A 12,105-nucleotide genomic window follows, 5' to 3' on the forward strand; every position below is an offset into this window, starting at 1 on the left:
TCTCTAATGGTATTTTGAGACGAACGTTTGCGTGTGGTGTGTGCACGGGGAGAGGAGAATGTGAATCACGAGCTCGTGTGCACGCTACAAATCGAGGCTGCTCAGGTTGATACTAGGTAATTGGCCAGTCTGGTGCAGTCACCCCTTCCTGTTCTGTCTCGGTCCATTTACCCACGGTCACATCTTTGGCTTAATCTAATGACCATGACGTCACACCATATGACGTCACACCACGTTTAAAGTGGTTCTTCCATATATTGCTGAGTAAAGCAGACACAGTAGCCCCATTTTATCATGGTGGGCATCATCTCCTTGTGCTGGGGGCTTAGAGGGTAGGGGAGCATCAGGTGGCGGCTACAGCATCTGGAGTCTTTGTAGAGTATCTTTTATCAGGAAACCTTATCTTAGACTGTATTATCAGAGAGAGAGAGAGAGAGAGAGAGAGAGAGAGAGAGAGAGAGAGAGAGAGAGAGAGAGAGAGAAAGCGTGGCATGTTTCTGGTCACATATAGATAATATCGGCACCTCGTTGCGCAGGCTCGGTGGCACCATTGCGTGGATAGGGAGTCACGTGCTTCCACATCCCCGTCTTATCGCGCGTCTTCTCGGCCGATGGTGGAATATTCTCATCACCGCTTCAAACACGTGCCCGCTCACCAGCCTGCGGCACCCTTGATAAATTAGTAGGAGGGGCGTGGGTGCATGGTGGGAACCGAGGTCGTAGTGCGTCGTAGTCGAAGGTCACGGTACGCTAAGTTTACCGACCTGGCTCTATAGTTACCTTGTGAGGCCTAACCTTGTCGACCTTCAGTGTAGGTGTGACGCATGCACTGTCAGATGCGTCAGACTCCTCCAGACTTCCTGGTGACGACGATGAATATTCTCCGACACACACACACACACACACACACACACACACACACACTCAAGGTGGTGGCAAACTGTCTCTTATGTGTATTGTGTAATAGTGGCTTCCCAGTATCCACCCTCCGCGACTTTGTTTGCTTGCTTTAATAAGTGTCGGCAAACACTGTACCGCACTTCTCTGGCAGGGGCGGAACACGCTTGTTGTGCAAGTTTGTGAAGCATTTTTTATTTATTTATTAATCTTATTGGTGTTACTGTATTTTTATTGATCATTTAGTTCTCATTATTTTTTGTATGTAAGTGTATTGCGTGATTGGCTGTGAGGGAGCGTCAGCCTGCTGCTTGTGGTCTGGTCCGCAGAGGTTTCCCACGACCCGGCCGGGATGGCTCACGATGGATTTTAGATTTTTCCCCGTCCTCCCTGTCCCGGCCGCTTTCAGGTTCTTCCGCTCAGTTTGGTCTGAAAGCAAGAAAAACGTGATTGGCTCCCTCACCCTCCCCCCTTATCCCCACTATCCTTGGCGCCCACCCACTTTTTCTCCCTCCACCCTCCCTCCCACCTTCACGTAGTCATAAGCCCCACGCGCTTTGTCACCGCCCTGCCCTCCCCCTTCCCCTCGTGGCACCTCAGTCCCAGGTTGGTGGCTTGCCAGACGAACGTGTAACACACCCGACGCTAATTGCTGGTACTATAAACACTGCCCAATGCTAAACAGATCTGTCAGTGAAGAGCTAGTGACCATTCTTGTCTCCGTAACGTAAGTGAAAGGTATAAAAATAGCAAAATAATATGCAACGTAAACAGTCGATTTACAGCCAACGTAAGCAAGCCAACAAGAAAATTCCAGCCAGTTAGCAAATTACACCCAACTCAAGCAGGCTAATAAGCAAATAAGTGGGAACCGATACAAAGGCTCAGCACGTGCTCTCTATAATGGAATGGACAGGTCTCACGACTGACTCTTCATGGAACACACCCTTGGCATGTACACCACTGAGAGCCAGTTCGACAGTTCAACAGAGTCATTGCAAGCGCTCAAACCAAACTATAGTCTCCTCAATGATCCGTTATTTCCACTCAATACCAGGTACTAATAAAGAGATTTCCTGATGTGTGGTTTCCTAAAATATCCAACTTTCCATATCAACGCCAAACTAGGAATTTTCGTCGTATTTTGTGTTTGGTTGGGGAGCTCACAGACTTCCTGTATTGGACTGTAAAACTGGCCCTGAGTGTCCTTAACGTCTCATGAAGTGCCCTCTGAAGCGGCCACACAACCGCTGGCGAATTATTTGAATGACTGACGACTGGCAATGATCTCAAATTTAAAGAGATTTAAATCACAATTATGGCTTACCCAACACGATTTAATGCAACTAGTACTATTCATGGACAACAATTTTAGATATTTTGACACTATGTTTGCTCATCATTTATTTTCAAGAAACCAAAGTCGTCAAATTTTCATGATCTTTTTGTGTTGAATCGTTAACTTGATTTTAACTAAAGCTTCACACGGAGTGGCCGGGATGGTGCAGCACTCGTGTGTATCTCTGGGGGCGTTGTGTATGTGGTAGCCCTTGATGCTTGTGTCTCCTCTGAGCGCCTGAATGCTTCTCGGGGGCTGATGCAAGGTATGGAACACGTACAAAGCGATTGATTTGACAGTCATTGCTGCGAGATGGATGATGGCTGGTTAATTATAATGAACTGAGGCATAAACTCGTTATCAGCAAGAAAAACGTAATTGGTTCCCTCCCCCTTATTCCACTATCCTTGCCTTACTTGCAATCCACTGGAAACACCACAACGCTAAACGTTCCCCATAGCCATCAGCCTTGGTTCCCGGCCCACCTCTTACTGCTGAAGGCACCTCCTGCACGGGCTGTGTTAGGGTTGGCTCATCATCAGCTCCGTCATTCGTTGTTTTTGTCGTTGGGTTTTGCTGATGCCGTTTTTTTCTTCCTCTTGTTTTCTTCTTCTTCTTCCTATTATTATTATTATTATTATTATTATTATTATTATTATTATTATTATTATTATTATTATTATTATTATTATTAGTAGTAGTAGTAGTAGTAGTAGTAGTAGTAGTAGTAGTAGTATAGTAGTAGTAGTAGTAGTAGTAGTAGTAGTAGTAGTAGTAGTAGTAGTAGTAGTAGTAGTAGTAGTAGTAGTAGTAGTCGTAGTAGTAGTAGTGGTGTTGGTGCTTTGTAAAAATTCCGCTAAGCTCTCTCTCTCTCTTTTTTTTTTTTTTTTTTTCAAAAGTATAATTTCCTTCCTTGATGTCCCTTTTCGAATAACATTCCTAATGACCTGGTGTGACTAATGAATCGTCTGAAATACACTCATACTTCAGACTTCCTTCCTCTACTGTAGCGCCAAGTCCCCAGCAGCAACGGGGCACAGGCTGAGGCGGCGTGCTCCGGGGCGTGCGGCGCTAAGTCTTTGGGTACATTGGCTTAATTGTAGACTTATCAGAGATTCAGTTGGATTCTTACTTAATAAATTAGCTCAGATATATATATGTAAATTGTTTGCAGAGTCACAGTTTTTACAGTCTGGAGAAATGTCACTATTATTAACCCGGTAGCAGCGATGGGCCAAATTTGTGGCTTTACCGTGTACCATCGACGGGCCACATTTTTGCCATGATATAACCCCCCCAAAAATAGACGATGCATAAACTGATCACAAAATGCGTTGACATATATATTATGAAATGGTTAGCAAGAGCGATGATTTTTTCTATTGAATTCGCTTAGAGGGGCCTTTAAGAAACATGATCCCCGCAGCTACCGAGTTAATTCCGAAAAAAAGCGACACAAAAGACAAAGAACTATCGACCAGTTAGTCTTCTCCCAGTAACCCCACAAACGTCTCTCTAATATCCTTACAAACCAAATAAGTGCAACTAGACCCAGCCAAAAGAAAAATCTGGATTCCGTAGCGGATACTCAACAACTGACCACATCCACGATATGAACCAAGTTGTCGAAAAATTAGCCGAGTATAACAAACCAGTATGCATGACTTTCAACGATGATGAGAAAGCATACGACTCCGTTAAAACTTATGCATTCACGCAGACACTCTGGAGGCAGGACGCAGATGAAACGTACATTAGGCAAGGTGACACTATAAATTATTCAAGGTTTGGTTAGAAGTATTCAAGAAATTAGCGTGTGATATTAGTGGAATCAAGAGAGACGGTGAATACCTTAACAACCTTAGATTTGCAGGTGACATCTTGCTAAGTATTTCTGGGCAGTAATTACAAAAGAAAAAAATGGAACGGCGGAGCAATACTTAATCAGTCGGCAGGGGAACAAATAAGGATCGGGAAGGAAACACTTGAAAGAGTAAAGGAATACACATGAAGGAAACAAATGGTGCAAGCCCAGCCCACGGAAAAAAAAAAAAAAAAAAAAACTCTGAAAGAAAACAGAAATAGGATGAAGCGCTTTTGTTAAAGATAATAATACCATGAATTGCAACCTGCCACTCTACGCGAAGAGAAAGGTGTACAGCCAGTATATCCTGCCACTCCTAACAGGACTCTTTAATTTGCGCCTCACACAATAAAAACGAAAAAATAAATAAAAAGCTAAGAAGCGCATAAAGAGGAATAGAGAAAAAAATGCTGGGTATAACATGAGGGGCAATAAGTGAGTCTTGTGGATTATGAAATAGGTAAAGGTTGAAAATGTTTTAATGACTGTTGTTCCTGTAATTGTCCAGATCCAGATCCGGATAAGAAACTGACTTGAATTGGACATAATCTTTGGATTCTTTTTAGGAGCAGCGAGTAGCGGGCTTTTTTTTTTTTTTTATTAATGTTTACTTTTTTGTGCCCTTGAGCTGTCTCCTTTGCTGTAAAAAAAAAAAAAAATCATAATTATCATGTGTTGAACTGATAACGGATTGACATAAATTTGAGAATACCAACCTAGGAATTGTATTAATCAGGGGGGACAGAACCAGATGGAGAGATTAAATTAGTGCATTTGCCGGAGCAGGATGGGGTACACAAACATCAAACAGAGATAAAGCACAGTGGGAAAGGTCCTCCAGTGGACTAGTAATGGGTGAAGATGTTGATGTTGACGTACCTCATGCGAGAAGGATTGCAGGCGTCTTGCGGAAGTTATGATTGTAAATAATATGGGAAGCGTCCATGACGACACGAGTGAACGAACAATGGGTAGATAGGCCACACGTTGCTAAGAATGATTTATAGTTTAATCATATATTATAGTTACAATATGCCAATTTGCACTTATGTTTCACTAAAATAGAATTAATTTGAAAATGAATGAAAATCCACCCAACAGCAGGTGGTGACACAGAGGCAGCGTTGAGGTGCTCGATAACCCTCCGAGTCGTGATTACAGACAGTGCGGCGTACGGGCGGGAGTGACGGGCGGTAATGATCGCCTCGTAGGGTGACGGCCGCGGCCTCACACACGACACATGAGCCTCGGCCGTGTTAGCTTAAGTGTTAGGCTTGTGCCCTAATCTATGAGCTCCAGCGGCGGCCTCTTGTGCACGCCTCCGCTGCTGTCACTGACGCCGAACCAAACAACACACATCTATGTTTTCACTGGGTCAGTATCAGCACTCACCTGGAACCACATTTTACCGTTCTTTTTTATGGGGGGGGACGCACCTTTTAGCTATTTGGCATTTTTCAATTATCGTTAAAGGAGCAGCGTGTTCCTAGCTTTGTGTGTGTGTGTGTGTGTGTGTGGTCAGCCCTTGGTCTGTCTCATAAAAAAAACTAATAAAGTGTGTAGACATTACATACTCTTAAGTGATGCGTCCCATTAGCAGCCTCATGGCGGGCGTGACGTGGCGGCGGGGATGGGGAGTAGGGGTCGTGGGCGTGGCTCTGTGCCCCTCATTTTCCGGATTGAGGGGGAGTAGGGGAGGGAGCATTTCCCTGCGTGATGGGTGTGGCCCTGTTGTGGACATAAGGGGTCCAGAGAGGCCTGGATAGGGGGACGAAGGGGTGAGGGCGTCTGTGCGAGGGTTCGGGTGTGGTGGGAGGGTAGCGTTGCATGGAATGACGAGAAGGAACGCTGGGAGGCGCCTGTGTTGGTGTGAAGAGGGAGAAAAGAGACTGTTCTGTTAAGAGGAGTGAAGGGAAGGGGACAGAAGTGTATGGAGAAGGAACGAAGGGAAGGGGCGGTTAGGGAAGTGTGATGGAAGAGGTAAAGGGAACATAAGAACATAAGAACATAGGGAAACTGCAAGAGCCCGGGTGGCCTACACAGGGCAGCTCCAGAATCCCCCCCACTACACACGATGGGTGAGGTGTAGTTTCAGGGGTTACAGGTAGAGGCTTGATCCTCGTTTTACCGGCGGTACTATGCACGCACCAGTACCCTGTCACCTTACTGCACCCACACCTCACTGCCACCTGTCGTCCTCGTCCATGTAGCTGTCCAGTCTACTCTTAAAACAACCTATCGTTTATGTGAAGGGGTAAGAGGAATAGAACTAAAGGAAGAGGGCAGTGATGTGGGTGTGGAGGAGCAGCAAAGGGAAGGGAACCCGTGAGGGAATGAAAATAATGGAACAGAGGGAGAGGGACAGAAATAAGGATGAAGTGAAGCAGGAGGAGGCGGGATGAAGTGAAGCAGGAGGAGGCGGGATAAAGTGAAGCAGGAGGAGGCGGGATGAAGTGAAGCAGGAGGCGGGATGAAGTGAAGCAGGAGGCGGGATGAAGTGAAGCAGGAGGAGGCGGGATGAAGTGAAGCAGGAGGAGGCGGGATGAAGTGAAGCAGGAGGAGGCGGGATAAAGTGAAGCAGGAGGAGGCGGGATGAAGTGAAGCAGGAGGATGTGGAGCAGGGTGGACGTGTATGTAAAACAGGCAGTGTCAGGGAGTGATGGCATAAAGAGGCGCTCAGATGAAAAGGTATAAAGTAATAAATATCGTATGTCTTTGATCTTCCTCCTCCTCCTTCCACGGCACCGCATAACAAAGATGACAGTCACGACGCTCCCCAGCTGCTGCCCCGAGACCCCGCCTCCGTGGTGTGCGTGGTTCCCCGGGGACCATGTGCACCGGAGGGCGTGGTCCAGGCGGGGCAGGATGTGCTAACACACGACTTGTTTGTTTGATGTCGCTTTACATCTAGACAGACACGATCGCTATATCAGCACTGAGGTGTAATGGTCTATCACATTTTTTTTCTTTATATTTATACATACATTCATCATTCCGTAGATTTATTATTTTTTTTTTATAGGGACACAAACAGGATCAGTGTGTGAACAAAATGTAAAGATGTGTTACCTCATGATTTCTCAATTACTATAATTCTTACACCTACACTAACGGGGTCGATGTCTGAAAAAAGTGTATAGATGTGACTGTATGTCTGGCTGCTAATGTGATTTTATCCCTCTTGATCATTGTGCTGTTGTGTGTGTGTGTGTGTGTGTGTGTGTATGATTTTTCCAGGACAGTTGAGTTGATGCGCTGAATGTAGGGCGTTTCAACACAAGAAGGACACGGAAATGTGGCTGTCTCTTTGTTTGCCAGCACGATGATTGGCCAGGCGATGTGTGTGCCCCGAATCACCCGTAAGCGTTGACGTTTTAGATAATTTCACAAGAAGTCACCACCCTTGACTAGCTTAATTCGAGAGAGAGAGAGAGAGAGAGAGAGAGAGAGAGAGAGAGAGTCCCTAATATTTTCCCAGATGATCAGACGCCACTCAGGATAAGAATGCCAGACACTTCCAAAACTTCCATTGTCTCCCCCATCGGCGGCAGAGAAAGCCCGGCTGATCAACAATGAATATTAATGTTGGCTTTGTACGCGGCTTCTTGGGCGGCTCGCAGCGACGGCACTTTGGCAGAGTGTGTGTGTGTGTGTGTGTGTGTGTGTGTGTGTGTGTGTGTGTGTGAAGTAATATGGCTTTTATTTTCACTCGATATTCAGGTTCACGTTGAGGAAGGAGAAAGAGATAGAAGAGGAGGTGGAGGAGGTGGAGGAGGTGGAATTAGTTGGCTGCAGGAGGAAAAAAACGTGGTTGGGTGTAATTGAGACGAAGGAGGACGAGGAAGAGGAGGTGAAGGAGGACGGGTCATTAACACTGCTTTAACGGAAGAGGAGGAGGAGGAGGAGGAGGAGGAGGAGGAACAAGGGTGCTGAGGTGGATAATAGCGGGAGAACAAACAGGCAGTGATTGGCCTGTTAAGCGTGGAGGGTGTTTAAGTTGACCTTTATTGATCCACCACCTCCCTCTCCCCTTCTCCCCCAAATCCACGTGACCCTCCTCCCCCTTAACCTAACCTCTCCACCCCACGTTCATCTCCGTTACCTCCCCCTTCAGCTGTCCTCTCCATCTCTGTTTATATTTTTCCTATCATCATTATTATTATCATGTATGGTTCTATTTTTATTTATTTTATTTTTTTATTTTTTTATTTTTTTATTTTTTTATTTTTTTTTTACGTCTACGCCTATAGCACCGGCAGGCTTGCTTGAGGGGCCTGGATGGTAGTCGGCCCAGCCCGTCATGGCGCAGGCAAGTGTTTATAGTGGCGCCATCTTGCTGATTCTATGCTGATTCTCTCTTCTTACCTCCGCAATATATCCCACTCCCCCTTCACTCCTACCTCCCCGTCTCCCCACTTAATCCCCATCACCTCTTACCGTCTGTCACTAGGAAGTCATGTCAGATTCCGCGTGAAAATACCGTGACAAAGGGGGATTGATGGTAGGTGCTAATGAGGAAGGAGGAGAGAGGAGGAGGAGGAGGAGGAGGATAATGTGTTGGTAGAGATAGACTCGTTGGAAGAGAGTACTTGGCTGTTCCTCTCTGCCATCTGTCTGTCACTGCTTTAAACATCAAGGGACTGCAGTTTACCTGTACAGATACGTATATTTAATTGCTTGACTCATACTGATTTACCGATACCATTCTGTACTTTTTGGGGGTCATCTCTCACGTCCATTGCTGTGAAGGTTCTCGTGCAAGACGCCAGATAAGGGATGAGAGCGTGGGGAGAGGAGGGGAGGAGGAGGGAGGAAAGTGGTGGGGAGGAAAAAGGAAAAGTGGTAAAAGCCCAAGGTTATAAATAGCGAGAGGTCAGTCAGTTCATATTTGGCATCTCCAGATAGCTACTTTTTTTTTCACAAGTCTTCCCCATTCATAGATTATCCGGGCTCCATTTCAAACTTTTAATTGTATATGTATTAACTACTGTACTCAACACCTTCAACAGTTCATTCATCCACTAGTCTTTATAAATCAGTAATTGGCTTCTTATTTATCTTTGTAAACCAGTAATTGGCTTCTCATTTAACATCGAGGGATCCAACTTGTACCCATAGCTGCGGGTCCTATCTATTTTTTTAAGTCCGTTCTCTATCCCACAGATGTGTATGCTCCAAATGTTTCATCCAATTTAACATCGAGGGATCCAACTTGTACCCATAGCTGCGGGTCCTATCACCATTTTTTTAAGTCCGTTCTCTATCCCACAGATGTGTATGCTCCAAATGTTTCATCCACCCACTAGTAAACCAGTATATCAGCTACCATTTTATTTAACCGTAATGTATGCAACTTGTACCCATTCCTGCTGGCTTTGTTACAATTTTTTAAGTCCGTTCTCTCTCCCACAGGTACGTGTCTTAGCGGCTAGCTGGAAGAGGGGGACGCGCAAGCCTGTACTTACTCATTGTGGGGCTGACACGTAAGTAGAGAGATCGTGCTGCTGCTGCCTCCGCCTTGACCCTTGTGTTGTACCCGGGGCAGTGCTGGGGGGTGCAAAGGACTGCGAACTGCCCTTGGAGGAGGAGGAGGAGGAGGAGGAGATGGTGGTGGTTGTGATGATGATGATGATGATGATGGAGTAGGAAGTGGTGAAGTTATGTTCGTGGTAGTGGTGATTGGTGTGGTGATGGTAGTGAGGCTGGAGGAGGAGGAGGAGGAGGTAGTGAAGTAGATTGTATTGGCGGTGGTGAAGTGGGAGTTGTTGTTGTTGGTGGTGGTGGTGGAGGGGGGGGCTGGTCTAATGGCGGTGAAATAAGTGGAAGAAACAAAGCCAGCAGACCAGCAGATATTGGCAGGGGTGGATGGGGTGGGCGGGGTGGTGGAATGTGGCAGTGGAGGAGGAGGAGGAGGAGGAAGCTGGCTGGCTGGAGTGGAGGGTGGAGGTGGAGAGGTGACGGAAGCATGGCCTGGGGCGTGACAAGCTGCCTGTGTTATTATCCGTAGAAGGATGACCGTAGGGCAGTGGGAGAGGGGAGGAGAAAGGACTATGAGGAGGAGGAGGAGAAGGAGGAGGCGCAGAACTTGGGCGAGGGGGGAAGGTAGAGAGACAGGTGGGTAGGTAGGGCCTTCTGCGGCGTAGTGGGGCCCCTGTGGGATATTTCTGGCGGCCAACAACTCGTACCTGAAAGATCCACGCCTGATATTTATACACGAACGGCGCCTCATAGAAAGATGTCCCTTGTGCTTCTCCTTCTGCCTGTGTGATGGGTGTGACGGAAGGCATGGCGGAGAGAGAGAGAGAGAGAGAGAGAGAGAGAGAGAGAGAGAGAGAGAGAGAGAGAGAGAGAGACTGGACAGGACAGGACGAAAGGGAAGAAAGGAGGAGGATGAAGATAAAGTATGAATTATTAACAAGAAAACAAAGCTGAAGGAGAAACAACGATTAAGAGGAGGAGGAGGATAAGGAGGAGGAAGAGGTGATGAAAGGAAGAACTGTGTGGAGAGAGAGAGAGAGAGAGAGAGGGAGAGAGAGAGAGAGAGAGACGATTCTCCCCTCACTTCCCTTAATTTTCATGCCTCTGCGCCGGTCCCCAAAGCCCGCCGGTGGCCCCTTGCACGCTGCCTCTCCCTCTCCTTGCCTAATTAACACCTTGATTAGTGGGTCTATTGGGAAGGCGAAGGAGACGTTGCTGGAGGGGGGAGGGAAGGGGAGGGGCAGGAAGGTTTGGGGAGAGGAAAGGAAGGGGAAGGGAGGGGGGGAGACGCCTGCAGTACCCTACATCGTCCGCAGTCAAGTGATTGTTACCCCCCTCCCACCCCACCCCTCTCTCTCTCTCTCTCTCTCTCTCTCTCTCTCTCTCTCTCTCTCTCTCTCTCTCTCTCGTCTCGTCTCGTCTCGTCTCGTCTCCGCTATGCTAATATTTCTCCCCTCGCTTCTCTTTCCAATTACTTCGCTCTGCATATCCTCTTCTCTCGCCCCCTCCTCCCCTCCCTCCGCACCTGCCTCTCCTCCTCAGCCATTATATATCCCTTTTTATTTCTCCTTACATCCATCCTCCATTCACTTCCCTTGTGATCCCTTGTGACTCCCCTCCTTCCTCTCCCTCTGTACCCCTCTTCTCTCTCTCTCTCCCCTCCTTTTTTCCTCCAGGACGTTCTTTGGTTCCTCCTTTTCCCCATTTTTGTTCCCCTCATGCGCGGTGTTTGTTCTCGTCCTTGTTCGTATGTCTCTTCAGTCTCTCCCTTTCTCCCTTCTTTTCTCTATGACTCTGACCCTCACCAGCACTTTTCTCCCTCTCTCCTCCGGTGCTTGTTTCCTCCTCTCATCGGCTCTCCCTCACGTCTCCCCTCCTCTCCATCCCTTCACATTTCCGCCCTCATCTCCCCTGGTCTCTGTTCGTGCCCGAGGGAGGAGAAAGAGGAGGAGGAGGAGGAGGAGACCCGAGATAGAGAGAGAGAGAGAGAGAGAGAGAGAGAGAGAGAGAGAGAGGAAGAAATGTAAGGGAGGAGATAGGCTATTTCAGCTGATGAATGTATGCAGTGCTCGAGAGAATAAAAGTGTTGGTTCTTATATTTATTCTTTTTTTTCTTTTCGCGTTCAACCTATACCGCCAGTAGACTTTCTTGATGGGGCCTGTTGATCGGCGCAGGCAAGTATTTTATAGTGGCGCCATCCTGCTCGGCTCATTCTGCCTCCCGAAACTCCACCTGATCCTCTTGTATAGACAGTTCCGCTTGAGTCTAGGTTGATAGGCGGTCATCAGGACAGCATGTGGGTGACGGAAATTTCATGGAGTCCTGTCGTCCCTGTTTCTCTAAAGTCCACTCCTGCGTCCATTACCCTTTGATAGACTATTCCCATGCCTCGCTCACCCTGTCTTTCGTCCCGCCATACAATCTTCACTGGAGGAAAACGTGAGTAAAGAAAATGAGAGGAAAGGGTTCACTAATGTTGGGGACTGCACGTTTCGGAGACATTTATTTAAGTTGTGAAGACGAGTA

General features: G+C 47.1%; 1 protein-coding gene across 4 annotated transcripts in view; it reads left to right on the plus strand.

The window, feature by feature from the left end:
- Positions 1-12,105, plus strand: part of LOC127005929 (heterogeneous nuclear ribonucleoprotein K-like) — a 163,981-nt gene that overhangs the window by 64,209 nt on the left and 87,667 nt on the right. Inside the window, exon 3 of one of the 4 annotated variants that reach the window (XM_050875351.1) lies at positions 9,513-9,583. The exons of the other annotated variants lie outside the window; for them this stretch is intronic. The gene's annotated coding sequence lies outside the window, so the exon portion shown is untranslated. The remainder of the gene's footprint in view (positions 1-9,512; positions 9,584-12,105) is intronic. 4 annotated transcript variants of the gene reach the window in all.

Source organism: Eriocheir sinensis, chromosome 31 (genome assembly GCF_024679095.1).
Source record: "Eriocheir sinensis breed Jianghai 21 chromosome 31, ASM2467909v1, whole genome shotgun sequence".
Lineage (NCBI taxonomy): Eukaryota > Metazoa > Arthropoda > Malacostraca > Decapoda > Varunidae > Eriocheir > Eriocheir sinensis.